The sequence below is a fragment of the Dipodomys merriami genome, unplaced genomic scaffold, assembly GCF_024711535.1.
Source record: "Dipodomys merriami isolate MVZ:Mamm:240054 unplaced genomic scaffold, mDipMer1.0.p SCAF_331, whole genome shotgun sequence".
Classification (NCBI taxonomy): domain Eukaryota; kingdom Metazoa; phylum Chordata; class Mammalia; order Rodentia; family Heteromyidae; genus Dipodomys; species Dipodomys merriami.
This window is the reverse complement of record NW_027204838.1, coordinates 526,277-545,275: the sequence shown is the minus strand read 5'-3', so window position 1 is coordinate 545,275 and position 18,999 is coordinate 526,277.

The window sequence follows — 18,999 nt, the reverse complement described above, 5'->3', positions numbered from 1 at the left end:
TATTGAGGAATGTTCCATGGATTCCTAATTTTTCCAGAACCTTCATCATAAAGGGGTGTTGGATCTTGTCAAATGCTTTTTCTGCATCTATTGAGATAACCATGTGGTTCTTATTCTTGCTCCTGTTGATGTGATGAATACAAATTATTATTTTAAATAGCTGGAAATCATTAAATTTTCTTCAAATGATATGTATCATTAGTGTTGTTCTAAAACTTATCCTAACCAAAAAAGATTTATTGACCCTAGAGATTTTCCGAACAGATACTCATGCTTTGCTTCTAATTGCATAACATTTTAGGGACATGCTTTTTTAATTATTATTTTAAGTAGCAAAGCAGTTATCATTAAACAAAGCAGTTTATGCGTACAATATACATTGATCAATGCCAACCCTTCCAACATTCTCATCCATCCCTCCTCTATACAGCTCTTCCTTCACTCTTCTTAATTTTATAGGATATTTACTGGATTCCTCTCTGCATTTTCCCCCTTTTCTCCTATTCAATCTTCTGCCTTTTCCCACTTCACTCCTCTTTTGACTACCCACTTTCATATGATCCAGCAACTCTACTCCTGGGTATTTACCCGAAAGAATACAAACCAGGACATAACGGTTTCAGCACAACCATGCTTACTGAATCAGCCCAGATACTTCTCAAAAGAGAAATGAATCAAGTAAATGTAACACACACACACACACACACACACACACACACACACACACACACACACACACACACACACACACACACACACACACTGTAAATTCTTCTTACTCATCAGAAAGAATATTGTACCTTTTGTATCTCTCATTTATCATTTCATCTGCCTGGTATCTCATTGCCATCGTATTGTCCCTGTACTGCAGTAACTGACACATGCAAACCGATGTAAAAGATTTTCAGGTTAAGGGCTAACCATAGATTCCTGAGCATCAGTTCTCTGCTCATTCTCTTTGTCTATGCATGCCTTTGAGTAGTGATAGTACAGATTCATTTGTACCATTTGCTACAAGGAAAAGAGATGAACCATACATATATATGTATGTACATATATATATATATGATTATACACACACACACACACATATATATATATATATATACATACATGGATATATGCACACATATGGATATATATTAAATACTTGAGTACATTTTATGTTTTCAAGAATTATGGAGCTAACAAAAATCACATGCATTTTCCTACGTTTTCAATTTTTTCAAAACCTAAAGAATTTTGTCCCTTTTGCAAACCTAATTTTTAAGATAATTTCACCATCTCTGATCTGTCAGTGGCCTTGAAATTAGATGTTCAAATAGGACAAAGTTATTTAGGCTTTTTGGTGGAAGAAAGGAATATTACTAGGGTTCTATTCAGGGGTTCTCTGCTTGCTAGACAGGACTTTGTATAGCACCAAGCATCTCAACTACTTTTGCCATACTTCTAGTCCATTTCATTTATTTGAGGTCTTGAACTTTTGCCCTGGTCAGATCTTAGATTGACTGAGACTTTGCTACCTATGCCTCCCACATAATTCGCTAGGATTACAGATGTGAACCACTATGACCAGCTCATTTGTTGAGAAGGCTGTCTTGGCAATTATTTCTTTGGCCTGCCTCAGACCAAGATCCTTGTCATTTCTGCTTCCCAATCAGCTGGGATTACAGATGGAGCTACTATACTTGGTGTACATGACACCTGTTTTTGTTTTTGTTTTTGTTTTTTTGTCGGTCGTGGGGCTTGAACTCTGTTCTTGGGCGATGTTCCTGCACTCTTCAGCTCAAGGGGAGTGCTCTACCGCTTGAGCCACAGCACCAGTATCTGTTTTCTAGTGGTTTTATTGGAGATAAGAGTCTCTCAGACTTTCTTTCTAGGGCTGTCTTTGAACCGTGATCCTCAGATCTCAGCGTCCTGAGTAGCTAGGATTACAGGGGTCAGCCACAGGTGTCCGGCACACCTTCTATTTTTTAAAAGAGGTTTTAATTGTAAAAAATGCTGTTTAGAGGGGTTATAGTTACATGAGCAAGTTAATGAGTACATTTTCCATCAAGCATTGTTACCTCCTCCTTTGTTTTTCCCCTACCCTCCCCTCCCACCTCCACAAATACACACCCCTGTACTCCCATCCCTTCTTCCCCGCCTATATTGTGAAGATCTTTTTTTAACATTGTGTCTTGTGCATCTCATTGTTAAAATGGGTCAGCCTGTATCACTATTTATCTATTTTGTTTTTTCCCTTCCCCTCCCCAAGCTAGAGAAGGGTGTATACAAGATACAGGGCACCAACACTAAATATAGTGAAAACAAGGGTTAAACCATGGGGAAGGAACATAAAAAAAAAACACATGGTAGATTACAAACCCTATCTTGGGGTTCATTTCACTTAACATCATCTTATCTGGTCGTATGTACATAGCTTTTGAACTTTTATGCTTATCCCAGACATGTAATAGTTATTGCAAATAAGGGAAAACATAGGACCAATGTTTCTTTGGTTTTGGCTTACTTCACTTGATATAATATTTTCTAAGTCCTCACTTAGAGCTCCCCTATGATCCAGCAGTCCACATTTTTGGGTATTTACCCAAATGATCACAAACAAGACCATACTAAGCTACTGGTACATCTATGTTTATTGCAGCATTATTTACCATAGCTAAGATATGGAACCAACCCATATGCCCCTCAGTAGATAAATGGATCAAGAAAATGTGATACACACACACACACACACACACACACACACACACACACACACACACACACACACACACACACACTGGAATTCTATTCCTCCATCAGAGAGAATGACATCGCCCCATTTGCTAGGAAATGGAAAGACGCAGAAACAATTATATTAAGTGAAATAAGCCAGGCTCAAATAACCATAGGCCCCATGGTCAATCTTACTTGGAGTAACTAGTACAAGGTAACATATAACCATATAAGAGGATGTTATGTGAAATGAACCCCAAGATAGGGACACAAAAAATTTGTATTCCATGAGATTCTTTTCTCTCTATGATCCCCCAAATAAAACTGGAAGGGGAGATGTCGTTCAAATACAGAGCACCACTATTAAGGGAAAAAGTCTAAGTGACAAGGTTAGGTCCTAATTTTAAACCATAATATCAACCCTCAAAAAAATTGATTTCTTTTCCTTGAGGTTTTTATTAAATTGCTCGGGAAAAATAATCAACGTTGTATTTATGTTTAGCATTACTATTAAAATCATGTTATGTTTATTTATGGTATTTTTTATTTTCTTAAATTTTACTTACACTTTAATATCCAGTAATGATAAGAGATGATTATTGTTTCACAAGTTTTTATGTCAGTTGAATATATGGATGAGAGGTGCATACAAGCCGTTTCGACTGAAAATAGATATTAGCAAGGTCTTAACATAAGGATTGATAGTTGAAACAGCTGTGGGCATGTATGAAATAAACTAAAGAAACCATCAAGGAAAGATAAGGTATGATTCTGGAAAGCAAACAATTTTGGAAGAAAAAAAAAGGAAAATATGTAGCTTTTGGTAAGAACTTTGTAACCCATCTGCACATTTAATTCCTTTTTTCTAGTGGAAGACATTTCAGTTAACTTTATTTTACAAAGTTAAACATGATTGACATTTAATAATAACTGGCCTCTGTCTCAGGTAAGCAATTATTCTAGCCAGGTGCAAGTGGCTCATGCCTATAATCCTAGCTACTCAGAGAGCTGAAACCTCTAGATCCTAGTTCAAAGGCAGTCTGGAGAGGAAAATTGGTGAGACTTTTCTGTCTCACTGTGGCTCAAAGTGGCAGCACTAGTCTTGAGTAAAAAATCTCAGAGACTGAATCCAGGCCCTCAGTTCAAGCTCTCTGAAATTATTCTAAAAATACTTGGTCTCATTATTTCTTTAACTTGTCTAGAAGGATGTTTTAAACTTAGGGTTTTTTTTCTTTTTTTAGTTTTAATTTTTTTGTGAACATACTGTAAAGAGGGGTTACAATTACATAAGCAAGATAATGAGTACATTTCTTATCAAGATTGCAGCCTCCTCCTTTGTTTACCCTTTACATCCCTTCCCAGCCTCCCTCTTCTCCCCCACCCAATCTCTCCCCTCCCCGAACCAAAGTTGTAAAGTTCGGTTTCGACATGAAAACTCATACTTCTCATAGTTGCTACTGGTCCACCTGTATCCTTAAATGACTTGTTTTTCTCATCTCCTCCACAAATTATACCAACATCAAATATAGTGAAAGCAGGGATTATACTGTGGGGGAGGGACATACAAAGCAACAAAGAAATAATCTTATAAATGAGTTAGAAACAAATGCATGAAAGAAAAAAACATTAAAATACATATCTAAGGGTTCATTTTCCTAACATCACATTATCTGACCTTTTCTGCTTGACTCATACATATACGAGATATTGCAAATAAGGGAAACCATGGGACCTATGTTTCTTTGGGCTTGGCTTACTTCACTTAATATAATTTTTCCAAGCCTTTCCATTTCCTAACAAATGGGGCAATATCATTCTTTCTGATGGAGGCATAGAATTCCATTCTGTATATATAACATATTTTCTTGATCCATTCATCTACTGAGGGGCATCTGGGTTGGTTCCATATCTTAGCTATGGTAAGCAATGTTGCAATATACATAGTTGTGCTGGTAGCTTTAGTGTGGTCTTGTTTGTAAACATTTGGGTAAATGCCCAAAAGTGGGATTGCTGGGTCATACGGGAGCTCTAAGTGAAGTATTTTGTGGAACCTCCATACTAGTTTCCAAAGTGGTTGAACAAGTTTACATTCCCACCAACAATGAAGTAAGGTTCCCTTCTGTCCACATCCTCTCCAGCATCTGTTATTGTTAGAGTTCTTGACTATAGCCATTCTTACTGTGGTGAGGTGGTATCTCAATGTTGTTTTGATTTGCATTTTTTTTATGGCTATGGAGGTTGAGCATTTCTTCATGTGTCTATTGGCCATCCTTCTTTCTTTTTCAGAGAAGTTTCTCTTCAAGTCTTTATTCCACTTATTTATTTGGCAGTTGTTTGAGGATTTGTTGTTGGGGGATTTAATTTTTTGAGTTCCAAGTATATTTTAGATTTGAGACCAATGTCCATTGTATGGCTAGTGAAGATCTTCTCTCAATCTGTGGGCTTTCTATTGGTCTTGCAAGCTATGTCCTTTGCCATGCAGAAGCTCTGCAACTTCATGCAATCCCATTTGTCCAACCTTTCTTTGATTTTTTGTGTTTCCGGGTCTCTATTAAGAAAATTTCAGCCTGTTCCAAGGAGACCTAGGGTTTCTCCTATTTCATCTGTAATATTTTCAGAGTGTCTGCTTTGACTCCAAGGTCTTTGTTCCATTTGCAGTTGATTCTGGTGCAGGTTGACATATAAGGATCTAGTTTTAGTTTTCTACAAGCAGTTAACCAATTTTGCCAGCACCACTTATTGAAGAAGCTGTCTTTCTTCCATTCTATTATTTTAGCTCCCTTATCGAAGATTAGTTGGCTATAGGTCTGTAGGTTCATTTCTGGGTTTTCAATTCTATTCAATTGGTCCTGAGGTCTGTTCTTATGCCATTACCAAGCTGTTTTGATTACTATGGCTTTATAGTAGAGTTAGAAATTTGGTATTGATATTCCACCAGCAGTGTTCTTTCCATTAAGGAGAGTTTTTGCTATTCGGGGTTTTTTACTGTTCCATATGAATTTTTGGATTGCCACTTCTATTTCCTTGAAGAATGAGGTTGGAATTTTGATTGGTATCAAGGGATTTTTTATTTCATGATGTCTTAATTTATTTTTAAGATGTTCAGAGAAAAATGATTTATAGTAAGAACTGGTTTGTATTGCTTTGTATTACGTTTTGCTTCTACACCTATAATTCAACTGGAAAGTAGATAGCCAAAACCCTCCTCCCCTCACCAAAGTTGTAAAGTTAATTTTTCGACATAATTACTTGTATATCTCATTGTTGCAATGTGTCCACCTGTATCCCTAGTTAAACGATTTGTTTTTTCCCTTCCCCTTCACAAATTGTACCAACATCAAATACCGTGAAAGCAGGGGGAGAGACCTGAAAAGCAGTATAGAAATCATCTTATAAATATGTTAGAAACAACTGCATGAAAGAAAAAAATTGAATACTTATCTTAGTGTTCATTCCTCTAGCATCAATTTATCTGACCTTTTCTGCTTGACTCAGCATATACTAGTTATTTCAAATAAGGGAAGCAATGGGACCTATGATGCTTTGGGTCTGGCTTACTTCACTTAATATAATTTTTTCCAAGTCTTTCCATTTCCTAACAAATGGAGCAATGTTATTCTTCCTGATGGATGCATAGAATTGCATTGTGTATATATACCACATTTTCTTGATCCATTCATCTACTGAGGGGCATCTCATTTGATTCCATATCATAGCTATGGTAAATAATTCTACAATAAAAAATAGGTGTGCCGGTAGCTTTAGTATGGTCTTGTTTGTGATCATGTGGTTAAATGCCCAAAAATTTGGATTGCTGGGTCACAGGAGAGCTCTATGTGGATTCTTTTGAGGAACCTCTGTACTGCTTTTCACAGTGGTTGAACAAGTTTACACTCCCACCAACAATGTAGTAAGGTTCCCATCTGTCCAAATCCCCTCCAGCATCTGTTGTTATCTGAGTTCTTGATTTTGCCATTCTATCTGTGGTGAGGTGGTACCTCAATGTTGCTTTTATTTGCAATTCTTTTATGACTAGAGAGGTTGAGCATTTCTTCATGTGTTTATTGCCCATCCTTCTTTCCTCTTCAGAGAAGTTTCTCTTTTAGTCTTTAGCCCACTTATTTAATGTGCAGTTGTTCCTTTGAAGATTTGTTGTTGAGGGATTTAATTTTTTGAGTTCCAGGTATATTTTAGATATGAGACCCTTGTATGTTGTTTGGCTAGGGCAGTTCTTCTCCCAATCCATGGGCTTTCTAGTGATCTGGCTAGCTGTGTCCTTTGCATGCAGAAGCTCTGCAATTGCATGCAATACCATTTGTCTCATTTGTCTTGGATTTTATTTTGTATTTATGAGTCTCTATTAAGAAAATTTCGGCCTGTGCCAAGGAGACCTAGGGTTTCTCCTATTCCATCCTGTAATGTTTTCAGAGTAAGACTTCAAACTTTTAAAGTTTGAAGATCTTTGGTTCATGTTGAATGGATGTGAGTAGATTGATCTGTTGCATACATTTGTGTGTGTGTGTGTGTGTGTGTGTGTGTGTGTGTGTGTGTGCGCGTGCGCGCTTGTGTGTATCATTGAAATCAAGGATAAGGAACTTGGTTCCTTTTTGTGAGATATACATTATGGTGTTTCTTTGTTAGTGTTAGGCTGATTGCTTGCCTTTGCCTGATGTGTACATTCCAACTCAATTTTTCAATTAAAGTTACTTAATTATTATTGAACATATAATGCTCTGATATTGCTTTGTCTTTAGTCTGCCATCTAGGATCTTCTTTTCCTCTTAAATATTAACATTCAATATGAATTTCACCTCCTGACTAATTTTCCCTTTAATTTGCATTTTGAAATAAGAATTATAATACCTTTGATCTCTGTATTCATGAAGAAAAACAACTTTGAATTCTCTGTTTAAAGTAATAATACCTGGACAGATTTGTTAGCACCAAGACCTTAAATTATCTTTTGTAGTTTAGTTTAAAATAACCCTCCTCCATGTTTTTAGCATGGGTAGAAAAGAATTCCAACAATATCTCACAACTTTTATCTTTCACTTTGTCTATGCTTCCTTGTCAATGCTAAATTGTTCTGGATGCATGTATTAACTACCCAAACCCCTGCAAAGCTGTTGCTGCTACCCAATTTCCTGCCAATGCAACTCACCAATTACAGTCACAATTACCCTTTCCGTGTTATCCTATTCTCTGCTACTCATTTTGCTACCCATAATTCTTAACACCATGGTTCCAGCCACCTGATTCCTGATACCCCTGTCTATGGTACCACATTCCCAAACAAAGCAAGGCCAGAGTAGGCACAGACAGTCGAATTGGGTACTCCTCATGCAGGCACAATTGGACATTATTCCTCAGGGATTTAACATGAGGAACTAACTAGTAGTGGAAAGAAAAGAGGTTACTCAGAAGGGACTAAAATCCAAGGATATCAACTTATAACTTGTTGCTAGGAAAAGCAGGCCCTAAGGTGAAAGTTAATGAGAAAAGAAAATTTGACAATAATATTGGGAATGATATAAACAAAAGTTTTAGCTTAATCTCTTCTACCAGTGATCTGAATTATTTTATGACATAGATATGTAACTACTTTGCAGTTTTAAAAGTTTATGAAGTTGCACATTTATGTGGTACTTGTATTAATTTATGGAATATTTGCATATGATCATGTTAATGATACTCAATAGTTTATGCTTTATGATATGCTCATGAGTCTGCCTTTGGCAATATGAATTGAGCTCTCTAACAATAAATGGGATTTCATTGTCAAATACTACAAGGATATTACTAAGGCTAATACCAAAATGAAAGCTGAAACAAGAAAACTGAACAAAGCTACAAGTTTGAAGGGAAGGGGTCAGTGGTAAGGGCTATGTTAAAACAGAAATTCTTCACATAGGAATCTTGAAAGAATAGAATGTGTCTTGTTGAATCAATAGCTTTTTAAACATTCTTAGAAAGCAGAACATGCTTTTTGATTCTAGCTTTTTGGGACCTCTTTAATGAGTGGTTAAACAAAAAATTATTGAAATGACTGAAAATCCACTGACATGAATTATTAGATTAACATTATTCTCAAAGTTGCCTTGACATGCAGGCAGGCTGGATTCCTTTTGTATTAAATTGATGGAATAATCTTCCTTTTGAATGGTTGGACAGTCCATGACACTTGTTCCAAAACAAGAAAAGATCCTAGAGAGAACAAAAAGAAGAAGGAGAGTCAAGGCTGCTGAAATTAGAATATTTCCCATTTGGACTTTATGGGTTGCTACTACAAAGAATTAGAATTTCATCTTAAGATAATAATTTCAAAATGGATGTGATAAAGGATAGCTTCAAAATGTAATATTTAATGCTGTTGCATTACTTGAAGGCAAAGGTTTACAGAAAACTTTAAATTCCAGAAAAACTGTAATGTACCAATAAACACCTAGAAGAAATATAATTTAAAAATTTACCTGTTCAAAGCAAATCCTGGCATGAAAGTCTGTGAGTCAGTTATCTCCAAACAGGAAGTTACACTGTGGCTCAATTGGGAGAGGGCTCCCCTTAAGCTGAAGCACTCTGGGATATGTTAATACCCAAGCCCTGAGTTCAAGACCCATGACTGACAAAAAGAAATTTTAAAGAATGAAAGCATTATGGTTGGAAGAAGACTTGTGGTAGAGTGCTTGTCTTGCATGCATGAGGTCCTGGTTCAATTCCTCAACACCACATAAGCAGAAAAAACTGGAAGTGGCACTGTGGCTAAAGTGGTAGTGCACTAGCCTTGAGCTGATCAGCTCAAGGACAGCACCCAGACCCAGAGTTCAGGCCCCCCTACCAACAACAGCAACAAAAAATTAAAGCATCAAACAACCTGAAGATGTTGTCCAGAATAATGAATGCAGCATTATCCGTTGACATGACTTAGTGACTTGAAACCAAGTTTACCAGGGGAGATGGTGGGCATTTTGTGTGTGTGTCAAAACCTGCAAAATTATTTTATACTTTCCCAGGGAGGGAGAAAGGAGGAAATGGTGGGGGGAGGGAGGTGGTGTTTGGTGGACTTGCCTTTTGTTTCACTGATTGTTTTCTGTAGTCAAATTCAGAGAAATTCTGCTTGCAATCCTAGTTGCCTGGGCAATAACGAAGTCATGTCCTGGAAGTGGTTTTGTCCTGTCCTTGGACTGGTTCCAACCAGCACTGGAAAATCCAAGTCCCACTGCAGGACCAAGATGCCTTGAAGACTGCTGATCCATTGGGCAGGTGGACCTAACCACAGCCAGAATAAGCAGAAAATGCAATTCTGAGGGCAGCACTGGAAATTAACATCGGGTAGAGATTTTTAAATATATTTTTATTGTAAAAATAACTGTACAGAGGGCTCAGAGTTACAGAACTAGATAACGAGTACATTTCCTATACAGCATTGTTACCTCCTCCTTTGTTTTTCCCCTGCCATCTTTTCCGTCCCCACATCTCCAACTCCTCCCTCCTCAACCCCTGCCTGACATTGTAAACTCATTTTCGACACAGTGTCCTGTACATCTCATTGTCACAATGGTCAACCTGCATCCCCATTTAAGCTTTCTGCTATATTCCTTCCACTCCCCAAATTACAATTATATATATATATATATATATAAATATATATATATATATATATATATATATATATATATATATATATATATATATATGATGCAAAACACTGGAATCAAATAAAATGAAAACCGGGGTTTACCGTGGGGGAATAACTTACAAAATGATCATAGAGTTCATTATAATCATACTAAAAACAAAAGAAAGAAAGGAAAAACCAATTGTGTCTCTGACTTGGAGTACATTTTGCTTAACATCATCTTGTATTGACATATGTACCTAGCTTTGATCTTCTCTACTTGTCCTAGACATGTACTAATCCTTGCCAACAAAGGTAAGACAAGGTAAACCATGGGTGTTTCTTTGGGTCTGGCTTACTTCACTTAATATAATTTTTACCAAGTCTTTCCATTTCCTAACAAATGGGGCAATTCCATTCTTTCTGATGGAAGCATAGAATTCCAGTGTGTGTGTGTGTGTGTGTGTGTGTGTATGTGTGTGTGTGTGTGTGTGTGTGTGTGTGTGTGTGTGTGTGTGTGTGTGTGTGTGTATGTACCACATTTTCTTGAACCATTCATCTACTGAGAGGCATATGGGTTGGTTCCATAACATAGCTATTGTGACTAATACTGCAATAAACATGGTTTTGCTGGTAGTTTTGTGATCATTTGGGTAAGTGTGCAAAAGTGGGGTTGCTGGGTCATTGGGGAGCTCTAGGTGGAGTCTTTTGAAGAAATTTCATACTGTTTTCCAAAGTGGTTAAACAAATTTAAACAGCTACAAGTAATGCAGTAGGGTTCTCTTTTAGATACATCCCCACCAGCATCTGTCATTATTACATTTCTTGATTACAGCCATTCTAACTGGAGTGAGGTGTAATCTCAATGTTTTGATTTGCATTTCATTTATGACTTGAAAATTTGAGTATTCCTTCATTTGTCTAATGGACATTTTTTTTTAAATTGTATTTTATTTTCTTTGAGAACATACTGTACAGAGGGGCTACAATTACATGGGCAGGATAATGCATACATTTCTTACCAAGCATTGCAGCCTCCTCCTTTGTTTACCCTTCACTTCCCTATCCCGCCTCCCCCCTCCCCCCACCCAATTTTACCCCCCTCTCCCCACCCAATTATACCCCCCCCCACACCGAAATTGTAAAGCTGGTTTTGACATGACATTTTGTACTTCTCATTGTTGCAACAGGTCCACCTGAATCCTTAAACGACTTGTTTGTCGTTTAATGGACATTTTTTATTTCCTCTTCAAAGAAGTCTCTCTTTAAGTCTTCAGCCCACTTAGTTATTGGGCAGTTGTTCCTTTGAGGATTTGTTGTTGTGGGATTTATGATTTTGAGTCCTAAGTATATTTTATATATAAGACTTTGTCTGTTTTATGACTCATGAAGAACTTCTCCCAGTAAGTGGGCTTTTTATTGATCTTGCTATCTATGAACTTTACCATGCAGAAGCTCTGCTGTTTCATGCAATCCCGTTTCTCCAACCTTTCTTTGATTTGTTTTCTTTCTGGTTCTCTATTAAGAAATTTTTGGCCTGTGCTAAAGAGCCCTAGAGTTTCTCTTATCCTTCATGTAATGTTTTCACAGTGTCTGCTTTTATTTTGAGGTCTTTGATCCATTTTGATTTGATTATCATGCAGAGTGTTTTATATATATGGATATATCTTTTATTTTCTACAGGTGTTGAACCAATTTTGTCAGCACCATTTACTGAAAAGGCTGTCTTTCTTCTATTCAATTTTTTAGCTCCCCTGTCAAAGATTAGGTCGCTATAGGTCAGTGGCTTTATTTCTGAGTCTTCAGTCCTATTCCATTGGTCCTCAGGACTGTTCTTGTGCCAGTACCAAGCTGTTTGTATTACTATGGCTTTTTAGTATAGTTTGAAATTTGGAACTGATATTGCTGCAGTGCTGTTCTTTCTGCTTAGAATTGACGAACCTACAGCTAGCATTATACTTAATGGTGAAAAGTTAAAGCCATTTCTTATTAATTCAGGAAAGAGATAAGTATGTCTGCTCTCTCCACTCCTCTTCAAGTTAGTATTAGAATGCTAGCTGGGGCAATAAGACTAGATGCAAACTTAAAGGGAATCCAAATAGGGAAATATGATGTAAAACATCCAAGATGACCAGTGGAATAGAATTGAAAACCAGAAGTGAACCTACAGTCCCATAGGCATCTAATTTTTGATAAGGGAACTAAAAAATAGAGTGGAAGAAAGACAGTCTCTTCAGTAAATGGTGATGGAAAAATTGGTTAACTACTTGTAGAAAACTAAAGCTAGATCCTTATCACCGTGCACCAAAATGAACTCAAATGAATTAAAGACCTCAGAGTCAAAGCAGACACTCTGAAAACATTACAGGGTGGAATAGGAGAAACCCTAGGTCTCCTTGGCACAGGCAGAAATTTTCTTAATAGAGACCCAGAAACACAAAAAAAATAAAATAAAAGCTTGGACAAATGGGATTGCATGCAATTGCAGAGCTTCTGCCCAGCAAAGGACATGGCTTGCAAGATCACTAGAAAGCTCACGGATTGGGAGAAGATCTTCACTAGTCATACAACATACAAGGGCCTCATATCTAAAATATACCTGGAACTTAAAAAATTAAATCCCCCAACAACAAATATTCAAAGAATCAACTGCCCAATACATAAGTGTCCTAAAGACTTAAAGAGAAATTTCTCTGAAGAGGAACGAAGGATGGTCAATAAACACATGAAGAAATGCTCAAACTCTCAAACCATGAAAGAAATGCAAATCAAAACAGCATTGAAATACCACCTCACCTCAGCTAGAATGGCTATAATCAAGAACTCTAATAACAGATGCTGGAGGGGATGTGGACAGATGGAAAGCTTACTGCACTGTCGGTGGCAGTGTAAACTTTTTCAACGACATTGGAAAGCAATGTGGAGGTTCCTCAAAAGACTCCACATAGACCTCCACTATGACCCAGCATTCCCACTTTTTGGCATTTCCCTAAATGTTCACAAACAAGACCACACTAAAGCTTCCAGCACGACTATGTTTATTGCATCATTATTTACCATAGCTCAGATATGGAACCAACCGAGATGCCCCTCAGTAGATGAATGCATCAAGAAAAAGTGGTAAATATACACAATGGAATTCTATGGCTCCATCAGAAAGAATGACATTGCCCCATTTGTTAGGAAATGGAAAGACTTGGAAAAAATTATATTAAGTGAAGTAAGCTAGGCCCAAAGAAACATAGGTCCCATAGTCTCCCTTATTTACAGTAACTAGTATATGTCTGAGTCAAGCAGAATAGGTCAGATAAGTTGATATTAGGGAAATGAACCCTAAGACATGTATTCAAATGTTTTTTTTTGTTTCATGGGATTGTTTCTAACACATTTATAAGATTATTTCTTTGTTGCTTTGTATTCCCTCCCCCACGGCATAACCCCTGCTTTCACTGTATTTGATGTTAGTATAATTTGTGGAGGGGAAGGGAAAAAATCAAATAGTTTAAATAGGGATACAGGTGGACCCATTGCAACAATGAGATATACAAGTCATTATATCGAAAACGAACTTTACAACTTTGGTGGTGGGGAGGAGGATTGGGTGGGGACAAGGGAGGAGGATGGGAAGGGATGGAAGGGGAAACAAAGTAGGAGGATACAACGCTTCAGAAGAAATGTACTCATTATCCTGCCCAGGTAATTTTAATCCCTCTGTACAATTTTTCCCAATAAAATATAATAAATTTAAAAATAGCAAAAAAGAAAAAAAAATGAAAATGACATGATCTTGTATTTAATGAACCCCATGTACTCCATTCCCAAGTTATGTGAGCTGATCAGAACCATGGCCAACTTGAAGACTATAATTTTGTCTCAATAAAACCAAACAAGAAAGGAATAAAAAATAAACCAGAAAGGAATACACAGTTGGAAATTTGGGCTAATTTTGTCATTATGCTTTGAGAAGTCAAGTTTCCTATTGAAATACAACTCATATTTAAAACACAACTCAGTTGTGTTTTAAATGTTGTCTTAATTACAGAACATTTCTAGATGCAAGAGAGCTCATGATTCCCAACCAAAAATTTGAAAAAGTAAGTATCATTCTGTTAGAGTCCCAAGAAATGATGAAAGATTACAAAAGTTTAAGCCTGATGAAATAAGAAAGTTCATTTAATGTAGGACTTTGTACACCTGGCTAAATTAGAATTTAGAGTTAAAATAGATATTTTTTGTTTGTGATTTAATATTCTATAGAATACTACAACATTCTTTTCAAGTAAAAGATTTAATTTACAAATTCACTAATTAGTCTGGCATTCTAATTGACTAGAATATTCTTTCAGCTGGGAAGGTGGCTCAGTGGTTGAGCGCTTGCCTTGCATGTCTGAGGCCCTGGGTTTGATTCCTCAGCACCACATAAGCAAAAAGAAAAAAGCCAGAAGTGGCGCTGTGGCTCAAGTGGTGGAGCACTAGCCATGAGCTGAAGAGCTGAGGGACAGTGCCCAGGCCCAGACTTCAGGCCCCACAAACGGACCCTCACAAAAAAAATATAATATTCTTTCAAGGCAAGTATAATAAGAATTAGTTAATAGATAATTCCAACAGTTCATGTGTAAGAAGATAATGTGAATAATCTAGACAAACTGTCACCAAATTGATTATATTAATTTATATAGAAAAGGAGCAATCTTTTGAGAGTTTGGTGTAACGTGGTATGAAGAGAGTAATTGTGTGACATCTTTTTTTCTACCTATATATAACACAGGAAGAAATTTTCTTAATTATGTACCTCTGTATACAATGAGAAAAATGCTAGGTTTGAGGTTTGTTTTTATTTTGTTTTTGTTGCTTGGTTTGTCCTAGGGCTTAACCTCAGGGCTTGGGCACTGTCCCTGAGCCTGTTTTTGCTCCAGGCTACTGCTCTACCACTTGAACCTCAGTGCCTCTTGGGTCTGGCTTTTCCTTATGAGTTTATTGGAGGTAAGAATCTAAAGAACCTTCCTGCCTGGGTGGGCTTTCAACCATAATCTTCAAATCTTAATATTAATATATACAGATCTCCTGAATACCTATGATAGATAATATATATATATGATAAATATAAAATAAAATGAAAATAAATAATATTTGCAAGTGTTCTGATCTCAGGAATACCACTGCGGTGAAAATGATGTAGCAAAGTTTAGTGTAGTATTCTTGCCATAATAGGAAGGGCATCACATTAGGATAAGTGTAGTGTAGTATTTTTTCACAATAGTGATAAAGTAGTCATGATGTGAATTTAGGGAATTTTAAGGTGCACCTTACAAGCTGGAAATTGTTGGGCTAGAATGACTTTATGGCATAAAAACTTGGGATTGATTGTCATAGAAATAATAGCTTACTCTGATGAAGAAATGTTTACTCTTAAGGAATCAATTATTATAGATACTTCATATTGTTATCCTCTACCAGAACATGTCTATTTTTCCTATTGACTTTTAAATATGTAATTCCTCATTGGAAACTGAATCTATTGCTGAATTAATTAAAATGCAAACCGTTACTGTTTTGAATGTCTCTCGTATGGCATGTTCAGGATTTGAAAATGAGTAGTTAGTAGTCATAGGAATGTTGAGGAACAGATATATTCTGTCCTCTTAACAATTAGTGAATTTTCAAAGTTAGGAGTTTCCATAGAATTGAACTATTTTCTGTTTTAGTAGGAGACAATACTAAAATAATGTTTTTAAAAAAATAATGGCAAGTGTATTCTGACAATATTGTATAGTTTTATAACATTCATGTTGATGTCCCTCCGATAAATAAAGAGGTAATTCAAATTAGCAGGCAAAAATGTTCATTTTTATAAAAGATAATACACAGAGAATAATATTTACTATACCAATACAGTGAAATTATATATTATGCAGCTCATTTTTAAGTTAATTTTATTGTCAAGGTGATATATAGAAGGGGTTGCAGTAATTGTAAGGTAGTGGATATATAACATCTCAAAAATTTTCCCCCCTCCCTTATTTTTCTCACACTTTTCCTTCAACCCAATACTCCTCACAAGTTGTAAAGTAAATTTCTAACATGTTGTCTTGTGAGTGTTGCTATTGCATTGGTTTTCCTTTTGTCCTTTGTTGGGCCATTTTATTGCTCCGTTTCCCTTGCCAAATGAAGATAAATGTATATACAATACACAGGATACTGAAATCAAATACAACAGTAGACAAACCATAGAGGAAAACACAAAAGAAAAAAATCACATAGTACATTAAAAACAACAACCACAAAGTAAAACCTCTCTTTCCATATCTAGGAGTTTATTTTGCTCAGCATTATTTTATGTGGTCATTTATACATAGCTATTGAGCCATTCTACTCATCTGCTAGGACTATCCTAGATATTTCCTAGTTATTACATTACAAATGAGGGAAACCATGGAATCTGTTTCTTTGTGTCTTGCTTAGTTTTCTTAGTAGGATTTTTCCAGCTCTTTCCATTTCCTTATGAATTGGAAGCATAGAATTCCTCCGTACATATATAAAACACATTTTTTTCAATTCCCTCATCTACTGAGTGGTATATCGGTTTAAAACATGATTGCATGTAAGTATCACTTAAGGCCATTCAAAATGACAGATGGCAACTCAGCAGATATACTAATGTCATGATTTCCAAATAAGATAGTATTTTATGGTGGTGCAAGTGTTGAGATATCTGAATGAGTATAGTGTATATCTTGCACTGAATTAGGCAGGAAGATATCCAATATCATATAGGATAAAAATGGTAGTGACAAAATATTTCCCTTGAGAAAGATATAGGAGGCTGCCAGAAGTATGAATTAGTTCAGATAATTTGAATAATTTAGAAATGCAACCTCAATTATGTCTCTTTACATAATAATCATGTAAGTGGAAGGGCAAAATAAGGGTAAGAGAAGAAAATAACTGACAGCAGAAAATTTTCCCAAGTTACAGTACAAAAAATATAATCTATAACTACCAAATTAAAGAGATCCCAATATAATATGTCCCACTTAATTTAGGTACCTGCAGAATTTTTACTTGGCTTTTTCCTACTCTAATGCTCCAAAATAAATGAATACTTCTAAGAAAAGTTATGTGATTGCCATTGCTTCAACTTGAACAGTAACTTTGATAAGTAAGCCCTCTTTTTCTCATTTTTGCACTTGGAAAATAGTCCCTAAGTTGATGATGTTGTGGCTGATTAGAGTCAGAGTTAGTGGCTTCTATTTGTACAATTATCCCAGAATACTTTAAAGCCGTTTTTCCCCAAGACATCCAACTACATTGTCTGAAACTGTACTTTGAACACACCCTCACACCTGAGCACATTATTTGAAATTATACTTCAGTTTTTCTTGGCACATTCTATTTGTGCCTTTGTCTTTTTTGCACATTCCTTTTGAGTTCATAGTTGCTCTATTTCCATTTCATCTGTACAAACTGCTAAGAACATTGTTCAACTACCACTTCTTGTTTGCACACGCCCAGTCTATGTATGAAAGTACTTTGTCCATGTTAAGCAATAGAGTAATACTTACTCTCTGAGGAGAAAAGTTTCACAATATAATCCTATGCCCACATTAGAGGATGTAGAATTTAAAGCATTTTGAGACAGTGATATTAGAATTGAAAGGCTCCTTAGGGAAATTTTCCTGGAGCTCATTAGTTTACCCTAAAGAAATAAAAATATCCACAAAATTTGGAGCTAATTACTAAGTATCCGAATTAACATTAGATCCTAGATGTTGTGTTAATACAAGTCATGATTGTATTATTGTTACAACAGAAACTTTCACAACTTGGCAATGTGTATGAGAAAATGAAAGAAAGGCATTAAAGCAAAATGTCTTATCTTTTTAGGCATTTAATCTTAGTGGTGAGGGTAATGTCTGAACTCTTCCATTCAATAAAAGCTTGAAATTTATAAGAACACTTTCCTACATATATGAATTTGTGTCAGGTTGATAGACAGGGTTATTTCAGCATGGAGATATACCTAACAAGAATTACATTTCAATAGAGTATTTGGCAGTTATGATGTGTCAATAGCTATTGAAGCATTTTCTATTTTAAAGAAGAATCAATTTGAGGAGTCTTCAGTCACATCAGTAAAGCTGTATGTTCAACTTAATACTTGGTGTTACTTGTCCTACATTTATAATGAGTAGGCTGATAAGATATCCAAACATATCTAAATATATTTCAATAAAATCCCAAACTGATATGGATAGATGAGTCACTAATTGGAACTGTAGGACAAAGTAGGCTTGTCTGTGCTTTAGTTCAATCTATAATCTCCTGGCTAAATAAAGTTTTCAAAAATGTTCACAGAATACCTCAAAGAAAATTTCATGACAGTTATATCTGTATAATATTTCTAAAGTCAGGATTAAAGCATTTGTTCCCAACATTTAGAATCAACAGGACCTGTTGAATTTATTGGTCCAGAATTTTATGTCTTCACATTCATAGCTCAACATTTTATCAATATGACTTTCACCAAAACACTGTTCTTATTGATCTAGTCAATGTCCTTTTACTTTTCAAATCCAAATAGTAGATTTCCTTACTGAAATTTCTTTCCTTCCTTTTCTTCTGTAAATCTGTTTTATTACCTTTTTCTTTCCTTATTTATCTCT